Source organism: Mustela nivalis (genome assembly GCF_964662115.1).
Source record: "Mustela nivalis genome assembly, chromosome: 2".
Lineage (NCBI taxonomy): Eukaryota > Metazoa > Chordata > Mammalia > Carnivora > Mustelidae > Mustela > Mustela nivalis.
In genome coordinates, this window is record NC_139021.1 from 58,852,402 (window position 1) to 58,868,625 (window position 16,224).

Sequence of the window (16,224 nt, forward strand, 5' to 3'; positions counted from 1 at the left end):
AGGACACATAATACTCCATTGTATATATGGACCATGATTTCTTTATCCATTCGTCTGTTGAAGAGCATCTTGGCTCTTTCCAGTTTGGTGACTATGGCCACTGCTACTATGAACATTAGCATACATATGGTCCTTCTGATCACATCTGTATCTTTGGGTAAATACCCAGTAGTGCAATTGCAGGGTCATAGCTCTATTTTTAATTTCTTAAGGGATCTCCACACTGTTTTCCAAAGTGGCATCAACTTGCATTCCCACCAACAGTGTAAGAGGGTTCCCCTTTCTCCCCATCCTCTCCAACACTTGCTGTTTACTGTCTGGTTGATTTTGGCCATTCTGTCTGGTGTAAGGTGGAATCTCAATGTGGTTTTGAGTTGAATCTCCTGGATGGTTAGTGATGATGAACATTTTTTCATGTGTCTGTTGGCCATTTATTTGTCTTCTTTGGAGAAATGTCTGTTCATTTCTTCTGCCCCCCAAATTAGTATGTTTTTGAAAGATAAGAAGTACATGCTCATATCAGAGTTTAAATATTGATGCATAGTCTCTTGAATGAAACTTTACCCTGGCCCCTTGTTTTCCCCCCTGTAGTTTTCAAGTGAAGGACACTTAATATCCAACATTTGATTCAAGAAAAGAGCACACAGTCTAGGATTCCCTTCCACATACACGCCCCTGCCAGCCCCGTAGTGGTTTTCTCCCCCCCCCCCCCACAAGTGGTTTTGTCATTATTCACAGCCCTATTGTCCAGTGCTCAACACTGGCACAGGAAAAGACATATGAATCATGCCATAGACGTCATCTGTGAGTGAGTGACTTACTGGATCATGCCTCTGTCTTGAAAACAGCAACTTTCACTGTCCCCTCCCTACCTCTGCCCCTGGTTGTCAAGGAAGTAGTACCCAAAGTCAGAACACTAAACTGTAAGGGTTGTTAGGTTGCTAAGAGGGAGTATGATATCTCCACAGAGACCCGTGGGAGGAGGATAGACCCAAGCAGGGAATATTTAGAGGACGCGCAGACTAGTACCAATCACTGTCGTCCACCCAGGCTAAGTCAGGTACTGTACCAAGTAATTAGCAAGCATTATTTGATTTCACTGATTCTTCATAATGACCCGAGGATCCAGGTATTTTTATTATTGTTCTATCTATGTTTTGGTGAAGCTCAGGAGGTTAGGTAAATTTCTCGAAGTCCCATAACTAATGGCAGTTCATGGCAAAACTGAGATTTGAGCCCATGTCTGTCCTGTGCCAAAGCCCATGCTCTCAGCCACTCTGCTGCACTCCAGGGCATGGGACCCTCTGCAAGACGATAAAAAAGAAAAGCTGCTCTTCCCAAGCAGTGTATGGTCTAGAATGAGCTGGAACATGTGTAACTATATCTTGAGGCAGTACCTGAACTTAACTTCACTATTTGTTTATCAAAAAGACAAAATGGAGGATTGCCAGGTGACTCAGTGGGTTAAGCGTCTGCCTTCAGCTCAGGTCATGATCCCAGGTGCTGGGACTGAGTCCCGTATTGGACTCCTTGCTCATTGGGGAGCCTGCTTCTCCCTTTGCCTGCTACTCCCCCTGTTTCCCTCCTGTGTTCCCCTCTACCTCTCTGACAAGTAAATAAAATCTTAAAAAAAAAAAAAAGAACAAATGGAACATCTGATTTTGCCAAGTGAGGGAAGAGACACAGTGACAGATTCGCATCCCAGTGTGTGGTTTAGACTCCCTTTCCCCAGCATCAATCGTGTAGAGATGTGAATATTTACACTGGAGCCACAAGCGGCAAATTCAGTGCAGTCCCACTAGGTGAGGAGGAGGCCTGGGGACTGGAGCGGGCTGAGTATGACGGAATGATTTGGCAATGATTATGAAGTGTTGCAGACAAATCCCAGTGGTTTTGTTGAATGAAAATTACAGTCTTCTCCAGGAGTGTCAAAGTTTGGGCCCATAGCATGACAGAAAGATGGGTTCCTCTAATTATAGCCGCTTTCCTTCCGTCAGGGAGTGATTTAGCCCTAGCTATGTTGTGGAAGAGAAAAGGATAGGCACTGGCATAGAAATTAGGAATACAAAGATAATTTGTCCCTTTGGTTCTTCGCTGAGGGAAATACAGACCCATAAGCCACCAATTCTAACACTGAGGTTCAAGTGCAGAAACGGAAGCGTGTACGGTTCTGTGTGAGCACAGAAGTTAGAGGGTCTAATTCTGCTTGTGACCCTCAACAGGGAGAAGGATTTGTGAGGCAGAGAAGAGAAAAGAAGGTCAAGGAGATGGTCTATTCAATGGCGTGGAGGTGTGAGCACGTACGTTGTTATTATGGGGGTATAAGGAATTTGTGACGAAGGCTGAGATGCATGTGGGGAGGTGAGGAAGATAGGACCCCCATAAATAGGGTTTATGACGGGGGCACCTGGGTGGTTCAGTGGGTTAAGCCGCTGCCTTCAGCTCAGGTCATGATCAGGGTCCTGGGATTGAGCCCCGCATCGGGCTCCTTGCTCAGCGGGGAGCCTGCTTCTCTCTCTGCCTCTGCCTGCCTCTCTGCCTGCTTGTGATCTCTGTCTCTCTCTCTCTGTCAAATAAATAAATAAAACCTTTAAAAAATAAATAGGGTTTATGACAAAGATATGCGGCAAATCTCTTCCTGTTATATTTTAGGGCCAGCTTCTTATCTATAAAAGGGGAAAAGAAGCTTTGTAATATAATTTTTGTGACCACTCTTTTTAGAAATAGATCCACATTTTCACATATTCAACAGCATAATAATCCTTTTGGGTCATGGTCAATTTTTGGACACTGAATTTCCCATTCCAATAGAACTCTGGAAGTTACAGCTACTCTTCTTTCAGTTACAGAGGACAAGACAGGATGACTTATTATGCCTTAAGAGATGTCTCTGGAAGATTGGGGTGGGGCTTTCAAATATTTTCTTGATCTTGCAAGGAAAGAAATAAAAAAAAAAAAAAACTTCAAGACAAAATAAGACAGAGTAAACGCACAGGAGTTTTCTTCTTTACTCTTATCATCCAAGTGTAAATCAATGCTGTGCAAAGAATCCACTGGAGAATTATCTGTAGCCATTTACAAGATTGCTCTATTTCATAGTTTTAAGCTTTTACATGCACATTGGTAATGAACTCCAAATATCAAATAAAAGAATTTGATGCATGTCATGATTTGCAGGGCTTGCAGGCCATTCCAGTCTTTCTATCTGCTACACAATTCATAGTGACACTTAAGCCAGTTAGAAACTGAAGTGAAAGGGATTTACTTTAATAATGCACTTTGAGATAATGCGGAGGCAATCAAGACTCCCCAGGTGGAATTCCTGAAAGCCCCAGAACACCTCCTCCCAGAGTATGAGTGATCTGGTGCTTTAATTTCAGGTTTGGTTCTCTGAGCCTGTCCCAGAGGATGAAGTCCCCCCAGTCCTGGCTCCTGACTCACTCAGAAAAGTGCTCAGCGAGAGAAGTTTCTGAAACGTGAGAAAGACTATTGCTATTCAACCTTTCTTCTTCAGTTATCCAAAGAGAGGTAGAACACAGTAACCACAACAGTTTCCGATGATAAACTTTAAATTATTAAAGGAGAGAGTGAACAATAAGTATAAAAACAAAATTCAAATTCCACGGAAGGAAGACCACGACTAGCAATTTCCCACTTCCGCCCTTTGGGCGACGAAGCCTCCACGGGCTGGCATCACAGGGCTGCCCATTATTGTAGAAAAGGAATTTGTTATTAGCATATCGATGAGTCTTCCCAAGCATTTTGTGGATTTGATTTTTCAATGCCCCTCTTTCACGTTCCTGAGTGTTTCTGGGACAAGATCGCTCCATCCAGCAGGATTACACATGGCCAAATTCGTTTTATATTGGATGACAAATTGCATTTGAATTTGTAGGGTTGAAGGTCAGGGCTGTTCTCCATGAGTCAGCCAGGCGCCCTCAAAGTGTCTCAGTCATGAGAATGTGTTGGAATTCCCTCTCTGCTGCAGCCTGCTCAAATGCTCACCAATCCCGAATTCTGCCCTGACTTGGATGCCTAATAACCGAGTGCTTCCTGAGGAGGAGATCACGCCAGGGGACTGACGAAATGAACAGCGTCTCGCCTGTCACCAGATTCTTCCTCCCGGGGCAGTCCTAGTTAACGGGAACCCAGAATTTTGAAAAAGACCCGTTTCCTGAGCCCTCAAGAACAGATGTATCTTGAGGGCTCGGCCTCAACCTGTCAACCCGAGAAACACTCTGCGCCAGGGGTATGTCCAGAATTATCAGGAGGGGAACAAAAACATCGCTCCACACTCCTAAAACGCTAACTAACACAGAGTTGAGAAGCTGCCAGTCGTAAAATGAATGAAGGACGTTTTGAATCTGAGCAGCCCAACGGCCCACCAGGAGAAGGTTTTTCTTGTGCTGAGTTTACACTAATTTGATTTAAAGTGACTGACCCCAAATGTCTGGCTCTCCTGTGAGCACGCTTGTTCACATCTCTGTGTGTGCTCCCGATAAATGTCAGGCTGCACACCTCCAAACACACGTAAGGAGGAAACCCCCCATTAGTTCGGACTGCTCATTTTCAATTTCGTGACATCCACACAGATACTAGCTAGAATTTAATGTCGTAGTCTCTGTAATAAAATGACTTTTCATAGACCTTTAGTAGTGTATACTTATGTATACATGAAAGATTATTTTGCTCAGGAAAATAATTTTTCCAGGTACGTATATGCTCTAGCTGACATACAAACAGCTGAAAGGCTAATTCAAGTCATTTTTACATAGTCATTAAAGGACTTCCTTTCAAGACTTTTACTAGGTTATATTAAGACCTATTTCTCCAACTAAATAATTATTCTCCCCTCCTTTCTTCAGCCCAGGGCCCTGAGTGCCTTGAACTGAATAAGTTTTCAGAAATGTCTTTTGAGGGGTGCCTGGGTGGCTTAGTTGGTTGAACGTACGACTCTTGATTTCAGCTCAGGTCATGATTTTGGGGTTGTGGGATCGTGCCCTGTGTCAGGCTCCATGCTCCGCGGGGGTTTCTCTCTTCTCCCTCTGCCCCTTCCCCTGCTTGCTCTCTCTCAAATAAATAAATCTTTTTTTTAAAAGTCTGTAGATAATTATGTCCAAAATTATGATAATTAGATACTGCGCATAATTTAGTTACTTGCTTTTTTTTTTTTTTTAGATTATTTATTTATTTATTTATTAGAGCAAGAGCAAGCACGAACAGTGGGGAGGGGCCAGGGAAGAGGGAGAAGCAGATTTCCCACTGACCCAGGAGCCTGATGTGGGGCTCCATCCCAGGACCCTGAGATCATGACCTGAGCCAAAGGCAGACACTTAACCGACTGTGCCACCCAGACACCCCATTACTAAATACGTATTAAAGCAATAAATTTGTAATAAAAATTCCATAACTCAAGCTTTTCCCTTCATGAAGTATTTAATAATAGTTATCATTTATTAAACCCTTATTTTATCCGGATGCTAAATGCTTTATATCCATTACCTTATTTAATATTTTTGCAGTCCTATGAAGTAAGTATAAATATGGTATTTACATTGCAAATGAGATTCAGAGAGGTTAAGTAACTTGCCCCAGCTCACACAGCAGGTGAGTGGCAGAACTGGATTCAAATTCAAGTCCTTCTGATTTTAAACCCAAAATATTTAGCCACTATGATGTACTATATTCATGACATGGTTAAACCTATTCCCCATGTGTCTGAATTGGGTGGGATTTTTACTGGCCATCTCAATGGCGAGGCCTGGCCTTCGTGTAGTCATTGAGCGAGCATTTGTCCTGCCTTTGTGGACATGTTAGAATGAATGAAGAGTCAAGGTTAAAGACCAAACAATAGGTAATATCTACGACAGGAAAGACTTTTAGCAAAATTATGAAATTTCATATTCTTGTATAAAACAAAACTCCAGAGCCTGCTAATTTTTTTGGAAACATGAATAGCCATTGTTATTCATACTTTTGTAGAAAGCAAACACTTTAATTAAATGGTCACTGGTGATAAAATAGAAGTGCATACATCTCATTTATTCATTTTTTAAATGTATACTTGAGTTCTTTCTAAGTGAAAGAACCTAAATCTTCTCTAAAAATCTTCAAGTGACAGAAGCTAACAAATGCATTTTTATTGATTATAATTGGTTCATTAGTATTTAGACCCATTCCCTATTTAAAGATATTAGAAATATGGTTCAATTCTCCATGTATTTATCGATAGGCTCCATATGGCATTCTCCGAGATGGATGTTGAAAACACTTTTCTTTACGGACATAGATTGCAAGTCATATATGCCAAAAGTATGGAACTGAAGTTTTAAAATGATGGTTAGGAATATTACAAATCGTATAAATATACTGGCCCAAGCATATCTCACCGATATTTAGCATAAGCAATAAGTGAGTAATGATAAAATCATGATAAATTTGGAGGTAGACACACACACCCAGAGAACACGTTGTTTTATGTTGTTTATGCCACCTATTATGGTCCCTAGCATGTGGTCCCTTCTTACGGGGGTGAATGTGTAAGGGTGAAGGCAGAGATCAGGGTGAGGTTTCTATAAGCCTAGGGCTGCAGAGATCGCCAGCAAACCAGAAGCTCAGAGAGAGACATGGAGCAGATTCTCTCTTACAACCCTCAGAAATAACCAACCCTACTGACCCCTTGACCTTGGACTTCAAGCCTTCAAACTGTGAGACAATAGGTTTCTGTTGTTTATGCCACCTAGTATGGTCCCTAGTATGTGGTCCCTTGTTACGGGAGTCCTGGCAAACTAGTCTGCTATATAATTCTGAGCTAACTCCTTAATTTCAACAAATTTTGGCTCATTCATCTATAAAAGAATGATATTATTACCCACCCTGTTGGGTTATGGTGAATTTGAGAGTGCGTATCACATTGTGTTAGAATGACTTCTGTGTCCACTTACTTGTTCACTTCAAACTCCTTGAGGGCAGGGATCGAGGTTGTTGTCCTTTGTTCTGTCACCAGTGGCTGCACAGTAGATGTGCAATATTTATTAGTGATGAAGTGAGGTTTTAAGTGAGGAAACATATGCAAAGTGCGAAGCACACGATAATGATAGCGCATGCTTATTCGGTACTAGCCTTGCGATCTTTTCTTCCCTGTCCACACAATGTTTCGATTTAGTCCCCCAGCATCTCTGTGAAAATTAGGTGCTCTTTAACCTCTTTCATTTTACTTAAAAGAAAGGGAGGCAAAGAGAGATTAAGAAAGTTGCCAAGAATAATATTATCCACAAGCTGAGCTTTGAACCCAGGCAACCTGGTTTCAAGTGCTGGTATTTTAACAACTACACTGTGCTGCCTTCTGGTGGTTGCTGTGGTGCGGCTGTAAATACTAGTTTCTTCCATAATGCTGTCTTAGTCACTGGGATGGCTCTGTGGTGTGTGAGACTGGCCGGGGTAAACTATAGTCTTTTCCAGAATTCCTTCCCTAGTATGCTTCTAGTAGAGTAGGTTACGAGAGAGATTCTCTCATGAGAGCTGAAAATAGAAGGGAAACTTCCGTAACACACACACACACACACACACACACACTTTTCCCAGTTATTCAACCAAACCTAATTGAGATGCCACTGTGAAGAGGTTTCAAAGATGTAATTAAAGTACCTAATCTTTCAAGTTAAAGTATCCTGGGTGGGTCTGACCTAATCAGTTGGAGGGCTTTTAAAGAGAGACTGGAGAGAGAGAGACCAGAGAAAGCAAGAGAAACCAGAGAGAGGGAGCAGAGAGGGAGAGAGAGAGAGAGAGAGATCACAGAGAGAGGGAGAGAGGGAGAGGGGGAGAGAGACAGGAGTCTGGTGATTCTCTTTGAGATGATCTCTGGCATCACGTGTTGCTCAGGTGTGACCCATGACTTCTTTCAAGGATGACTATGTGTTTTCTGTTTGGTTTCCTAACGTTCACCTCAATTTAACTCAATACCATTTATGAAGTGCTTGTTATAAGTCTGTACTGAGAAGGGCCTGAGATTGGATACAAATCCTCAAGAAGATAAATATGTAAAATCAGAAGGAATTTTAGCCAGCACCTTGCCTGATCCTTTTGTTCTGTATACTGGTGAGTGATTTTCTCAAGGTCAGACAGCTTGTTAATTTTGGAGCCAAATCTAAAACCCAAGTCATCTGATTCCTAATGTTGTTACCAAACTACCTCTCAGTTGTCATTAATTTTTAAAGTTAGTGTCTTAGACATTACTAACTTCATCAGATATGATGAGGTCTTTCTTTTCAGATCATCTCATCCTTCATACTTATTTAGAGTTGCAAATCCTAGTTAGAAATGACATCAATTTACTGTGGCCCATTGTCTTGTTGGCACGCACATCTGGAGGTAAAGTTCAGATGAGTTCGGTCTGTATTTTATGAAAAGGCAGCAGCACACTTAGCACCGAATTATTGAGGCATTAGGATTAAATTTAACTGTGAATCGAAGACCAAGAGGAAAGTAAGGTGACTCTTGCTCTCACCGGACAGGGCTTCCTCCCTTGGGTTGAGTTTTCTCTGAGTTCACAGGGAACACAGGAACAAAGCTTCTCATGTACCACTCTGATAAGGACTTCTGGTCATCTTATGAGCTACCGGCTGGGTTCTCAGAAGCCCTGATTGAATTTCTCTTTCTTCATCTCTGCAGGTGCTCAGCCTCTTGTCCCTTATAAACCCTTTGCAAATGGCTAACCTGGAGTCAGTTCCACCTTCTCTCTTCATAGTCTTTGGGAAATGTGGGGTGTATAATGTGATGTTTGATGGGTGTACAAATATCATGGAGTATATCATTACATCAAGACATATGATTTTGCCATTGCCACAAAATGTTCCCTTGGGACACTTTGTCAACCCCCTCTCCCCAATCTTACCCTTGCAACCATTGTTGTTTTTTCTTTTAATATTTAATTAATTTATTTATTTGAAAGAGAGAGAGAGAGAGCACAAGCAAGGGAGGGGACACTAAGAGAGAGGGAGAAGCAGGCTCTCCACTGAGCAGAGAGCCCAATGCAGGGTTCAATCCCAGGACCCTGAGATCACGACCTGAGCCAAAGGCAGCTGCTTAACCAACTGAGCCACCCAGGTGCCCCTGTGACTCTTTACCTAGTTCAGGGTTGTAGAGATTTTCCGCTATGTTTTCTTCTAGCTGTATTACAGTCTTGGGTTTTATATTTTGATCCACAATCCATTTTGAGTTAATTTTTGTATATGATATGAGGTGTGAATCTAAGTTCATTTTGCATATGGATATCCATTTGTTGAAAAAACTGCCTTTTTCCACTGAATTGCCTTTGCATATGTCTATTCAACTGATTTTTGCAAAGGCGCAAAGGCATGCCTATAATAGGCCTTGTCTTCAGTTTCATCACTCTATTTGTCTGTGTTGACACTGATAGCACATTGTCTTGATTACTGTAGCTTTATAAGTCTTGAGGTCAGTTAGTGCTAGTCCTCCAACTTTGTTCTTTTTCAACGTTGTTTTTGGCTATTCTAAATACTTCAAATCTCCCTATAGATTTTAGAATCAGCCTGTAAATTCTACAAAAGAAGTGTGCTGGGGTTTTGATTGTGTCAAATCTATAGATACATTGAGATAAATTGACATCAGTTTTTTAAAAATCCATAGACCTATATCTCTCCATTGGTTTATATATTTTAAAATTTCTCTCAGCGATACCTTGTAATTTTGAGTCTACAGGTTTTACAGCCTAAATATTTCATTTTGGGGGATGCGATTGTGAATGATTTTGTTCTTTATAATTCCAGTTTCTGATAATTCATTGCTAAGATATAGAAATACAATTGACTTTTGCATATTGACCTTGCAGGTGCAACATTGCTAAACTCATTTATTCTAATGACATTTTTTGCAAGAGGACTTTTATTCCTTCTTTTCCAATCTTTTATATTTTGTCTTGCTTTATTGAACTGGCTACAGTGTAATGGAGAGAGAAGACATTCTTGCCCTGTTCCTCATCTTATGGAAACAGCATGCAGTCTTTCATCATCAATTTTGGTGTTAGCTGTAGGTCTTTCACTGATACCCTTTATCCGAACATGGAATTTCCCTTCTATTCCTGGATTGTTGAGGTCTTTTCTCAGGAATGAGTATTGGATTTTGTAAAGTGCTCTTTCCCTTTTAGGGGTGCATCTATTTAGATAATAATAGATTTGTTTTATTTCAGTTTTCTTTTTAATATTGCATTGATTAAGTTGATTGACTGTTTTTATTATTGGATGACCCTGTTGCCTAGGGACTAAATCTTCGTCGATCATGATATATTATTTCTTTTATATATTTTTGGATTTGATTTGCTAAAATTTTGAATTGGTATTCATGAGGGATACTGGCCTATAGCTTTCTTCTCTTGTAGTGTCTTTGTCTAGGTTAGTATTAGGGTAATTCTGGGCTCATAAAATAGATTGGGAAATATTCCTTCCACTTCCTTTTTTAAAAAGATTTTGTTTACTTACTTGAGAGAGAGAGAGAGAGAGGGAGCAAGGGGAGAGGAAGAAGCAGACTCCCTGCTGAGCAGTGAGCCCAATGCAGGACTCGATCGCAGGACCCAGGGATCATGACCTGAGCCGAAGGCAGACACTTAACTGACTGAGTCACCCAGGCACCCCTCCACTTTCCACTTTCTCTGGAAGAGTTGTGTATAGTTGGTTATTATTTCTTTCTTTATTGTTTAGTGGAATTTACTAATAAAGCATCTGGGCCTGGAGTTTCCTTTGTGAGCAGGTTTTTAACCACACATTCCAACTTTTTCATAGATACAGGACTACTCTAGCCATTTATTTCTTCTTGAATGAGATTCGTAGTTTGTGATTTCAAGGGATTTAAATTTTTTTTAAGATTTTATTTATTTATTTATTTGTCCCACAAGCAGGGGGAGCAGGAGGCAGAGGGAGAGATAAGCTTCCTGTCGAGCAAGGAGCTTAGTGTGGGTCTTGATCCCAGGACCTTGGGATCACGACCTGAGCCAAAGGCAGACAGTTAACCAACTAAGCCACTCAAGGACTTTATTTATCAGAATTTTTGATATATAGTTCACAACATTTTATTATCTTTTTAAATCTTTTTGATATATGTAAGATTTATAGTGAGCTCTCCTTCCTTCCTGATATTAGCAGTTTGTGTCTTCTTCAAAATTTCTCTCTTTTTTCTTAATTGGACTGGTTCCAAGTCTATCAGTTTTATTGCTCTTCTTAAATAGCCAGCTGTAGGTTTCATTGATGATTTCTATTGATTTTCCTTTTACTTGATATATGCTCTTCTTCTTGTTGTTTCCTTTCCTCTGCTTGCTTGAGCTCGATCTGCTCTCCTTTCTTTAGTTTCTCAAGGGCAAAGCTTACATTATTGATTTGAGATCTTTTTTTTTCTTTTTTTTTTTTTTACTTTTTTTTTTTTTTTTTTAAAGAGAGAGTGTGTACACATGTTGGGAGGGGTAGGAAGGAGGGCCGAGAGAGGGAGAGAGAGAATCTTGAGGAGGGTCCACACTCTGTGGAGCTGACACAGGGCTCGACCTGACAATCCTGAGATCATGACTTAAGCCAAAATCAAAAGTCGGATACTTAACAGACTGAACCACCCAGGCACCGTTCTTTTTTATTTCCTAATGTAAACATTTGATGTTATAAATTCCCCTCTAAGAACGACTTTAACTGCATCCCTTAAATTTTGCTATGTTTTCTTTTTAATCATATTAAAGTATTTTCTAACATTTCTGGTTAATGCCTCTTTTAACTAAGGATTATTTAGCAGGATATTGTTTAATAGAATGTGTTTTGTGATTTTTTTTCTAGATATGTTTCTGTTATTGATTTCTACTTTTAATTCACTGTGGTCAGAGAACAGACAGTTATATGATTTTAATTTTTAAAAAATTGTTGAGGTTTTTCTATGACTTAGGATATGGTCTGCCTTGGTGAATATTTCCTAAGCACATCAAGTGAATATGTATTCAGATGTTGTTAATTAAAGAGTTCTCTAAATGTAATTAGACCAATGTTTTTAATAGCATGGGTCATTATAGCCTTATGATTTTCTGTCTACTTTTTCTATCACTTACTAAGAGAGGAATGTCAAAATCTCCAATTATAATTGTATATTTATCTAGTTTTTCTTTTTGTTCAATCGGCTTACATATTTTGAAGCTCTGTTAGGTACATGCACATTTGGGTTTGTTATATCTTTTTTAAATTTCTTTTTAAGATTTTATTTATTTATTTGACACGTGTTATTGCGCACGCACAATAACAAGTAGGCGTAGCAGCGGAGAGAGGGAGAGGGAGAAGCAGACTCCCCACTGAGCAGGGAGCCTGATGCAGGGCTCAATCCCAGGTCCTTGGGATCACGGCCTGAGCTGAAGGCAGACCCTTAACTGACTGAGCCACCCAGGCCCCCCTCTTTTGGATGAACTGACTACTTTGTCATTATGCAATGTGTTTCCTTATTTCTAAGTTTCTTTTGTTTCTGAAATACTGATATTCTAATAGTAATGTAACCAATGCTGACAATGTTGAGTAGTAATTTTGTGGTATATCTTTTTTTCCATCCTTTCACTTTTAATCAGTTTGTATTTCCCTATTTTTAAAGTGGGTTTCTTATAGACAGCAAATAGTTGTGTCTCATTTTTTAATCCAATCTGACAATCTTGTCCTTTTGGTTGGGACTTCAGCTCTACTCATACCCCAAAGAGGATCTGTTTCTGGTCCCTTGTTCTTTCCCCAATTCTCCTCATGAGCCTTGTGTGGAAACCACGGTAAAGAGCTTGTGGGTGAGTGCCGATTTTCCTTGTGTCTGGTGATCCTACTTATTCCAAACTGACATGCTAGCCCGCACGGACTTTTAAGAATATGTCAAAATTTTAGATCTTTTTTTCTTTTTGCACCCACTTCTAAGGTAGCCCCCTCCTCTATCCTTGGTCTGTCAGAGGTAAACAATATTTGTGTCCCATCTTCCCTCACAGGGCTTGTCCCTCTTTAGGGTTTCATTTATTTGATTGCCTTGTGACTGGAGCTTCTTGATGGGTTCGAGAAAATTATGATTGTGTAGATTATCTGCTGTGTGTGCATTGTTAGGGGAGCTCTGTTTTCCTGTGGCTTTCTACATCTTCGGATGGGAACACAGGTTCCCTCGAGGGTTGCAAACAACAGAGTGTTATTATCTGATTTACAGCTTAAAAACTCCCTCCAACTGCTTGGTGGAGAATGCATTTAAGGGGGATAAGAGTGCATTGGTGGAGAATGCCTTAAGGGGGATAACCCCTGAGAAGGCTGCAAGGCAGTTCAGTTAGGAAAGCATGCTGGCCTGGACTCAGGTGGCACTGGAAGGAAAGGAGGGATTTGGGACACATTTTAGAAGTGAACCGAGAGGATCTGACAATGGACTAGACGAAGAGAGGCAGGGAAACGGAGGGCTCACGGATGCCTCCTAGGCTTAGTTTGAGCAAAGGAATGAACGCTGATGCCACTTCCCGATAGGAAAACAGATCTGGAGGGAAAGTCAAGAATTTTTCTGTGTTGGACATGTGAAGTTCTAAATCAAGCGGAGGTATCAAGCCAGAAGCTGGATACTCACATCCAGAGTCCGAGGAGAATCCTGGGCACCCATTTAACATAAGATCAGGGAGGAGGGAGCAGAAAGGAGACAGAGAGAAGCAGTGGCCAGGAACACAGAGGAAAGACTTTATGATCCCTTGGAGGAAGATTTTAATCTAGATTTGGTAAGGATCCCTAACTGTATTTCATTCCACAGAAACTTGAGTTACTAAAACTGTATTAACTCTTTTGATTACTAGGCGAATGACTGCCAGTTGCTTCTGGATTCTTGGGCCCGGGATTTTCCGTGGTAACAAGCAGAAGTCTGCCATCACTGAGGGGAGGGCCAGAGCCTCTCTCCTTCCAAGACCAACTGTAGACAACGTCAAATTGGTTCTTGAAAGAAACCCTGTTCCACCTCCTACAGGATCAGAATGGGCCCTTCATTTGGTACAAGGTCGCCTGTAAGGGTACCTTGTGGAAACTTTATGAAGCTTGGCAGGTCTGTGCACATGTCAGAGGGCTGAAGCTCCTTTTAGACATTTGTGTCTCTTTCTTCTCCCTCTGAGGCGGAGGCTCCCCAGGCCGATGGGTCCTGCCTGCCTCACAGAGAGTCCTCCGGTCTTTGCATGTGTTATTGTGAAATCTGGTTCTTCAGAGGAGACATGCTCTATTGAGTAAGAGAAATGTGGCTAAAGGAACATACTAATGAGACTGATTAGATGCTTTATTGGTTGTGACCTTTCTACTTAACCCTGAGAATGTGCTGTTTTGGGTTTTAAAAATAAATCATAAAGCTCACATTTCTTTCATTTGGCCTCTGAGTCACATACAGACTTACTCTGTGTAACAAGGTTTAGAGATTTAAAAAAAATAATAATAATAATTAGTGTGAATTTGGATTTAAATTCAGGCAGTTAAGAACAATGTCATGCCCCTCTCAAACTTCCGGATGAAGAGAATGATGTGAGGAGCTCTGCGGAGGGGGGCGCGTTTTCGTCTGAGAGCACCAAACACCATCATTTCTCCTTCGGTTTCCTAGCAACTAGAAAAGGCCACTGTCAGCGGCAGGCACCTAGCATACTGCAAACTGGTCCAAGCACCTGTCAAGAAACACTTCAGAAATAAATTCTGTTGGACTAAAGAGCACTGGTTGGTCCTCAGGTGAATGTTTCTTCCCCTCTTAAGGCACATACATGTGAAGTTCATCCTGATCCATATCCTTCCCCTTGACACCTACAAGGTCATTTTTTCCAGATAATTATTTTTAGTTAGTTGGGCGTCTCTGTCTTCTCATGCCATCTTAAGGACCTTGGTTCTCTCTGCCAACCCCTGGGAGTGGGCCTCCATGCTAGCCCCGTGGGGGGTGGCCCCCAACCAGCAATATCCAAGATGGCTCCTCTTCTCCTTCCACCCTTGCCTGGGCGGGGGGGGGGGGGGGGGGGGCACCGATGCGCCCAGCAGGAACATTCGCAGTGGAGAGCCCAGGACCAGAGTGGGAGGTGTTTTTCATTTTCCTCTTTTACAGATTCAAGATGCTTTACTCATCCTTTTTTGCACATTGCCTTTCTTCGTGTTTTATTTTACTTGTTTGATTTATCTGGTGTGTTTCCCCCTTAAATCTCAGAGAGGAGTATGAATAATTAGAAGCAAGCTGTGGCCACTAGCAACATTTTATCATCTAGCTCTGCTTCTTAACATGTTCGCTGAAGATGATTAATAGGAAGGTAGTCTGAATTTAAACGCAATAAATGTTTTGGTTTTTATGAAACGCAGATGTCCAGGTTGGTGGGGGGTGGGGGTGGAGGCGGAGGGAGGGGCAATTTCCTTGCCGCATCTTTTAAGAGCTCCTTGAGTTTGGCTGAACACTGTGAACCTATTGCTCTCCCTGAAGGTACGTGAGTTCCTGGGGAGGCAACAGAAAGGCTCTTCACATTCTTGCTTTTCCTGGATGGGTTCAGGCTGAGGGTCGTCTTGCCATTGTCAGGTGTTGTTTTTGTTCTGTGCTATGACAACCCAGACACGGAACTTAGCTCGTTCCTTTGGGTCACACACACGTGCACACATGCACGCACACACATAGATACACACAGAATCACTTGAACAAGGCATAGAGGTGGGCTGCAGACGGAATGTGTTTGAGAAAATGGAGCGGAGATAGACTTCGCGGAAGCACAACATTTAATATTATACATCTGGTTGTATTAGGGTTCTGCAGAGAAACAAAACTAATAAGATCAATCTATCTATCAAGAGAAATTTATTTTAAGGAATTGGCTCATACGCTTACAGAGATTGGCAAGTCCGAGATCCGCAGTTGAAGTCTAAAGCTATCAGACTTGAGATTAAGGAAGGAAGGCCACCTGCTGGAGAATTCCTTCTGGCTGAGATGGGGGAGGGGCAGTCTTTTGTTCTATTCAGCTCTTCAACTGCTAAAAAGAGAGCCACCCTCACAAGGGTGGGCCACGTACTTTACTCAAAACCCATTGATTTTAAAGATTTTATTTATTAATTTGAGAGAGAGTGCTTGTGTAAGAGAGAGCATGAGAAAGGAGAGGGTCAGAGGGAAAAGCAGACTCCCCACTGAGCAGGGAGCCTGATGTGGGACTCGATCCTGGGACTCCAGATTCGTGACCCAAGCTGAAGGCAGCCACCCAAC

General features: G+C 41.5%; 1 long non-coding RNA gene across 1 annotated transcript; it reads left to right on the forward strand.

Annotated features, from left to right (window-relative positions):
• Positions 1 to 1,030: 1,030 nt before the first annotated feature.
• Positions 1,031 to 14,377, forward strand: LOC309859261. Its single transcript, XR_014308649.1, has 2 exons — positions 1,031 to 1,129; positions 13,826 to 14,377. It is a non-coding gene; the product is annotated as an uncharacterized lncRNA (long non-coding RNA).
• Positions 14,378 to 16,224: the final 1,847 nt, after the last annotated feature.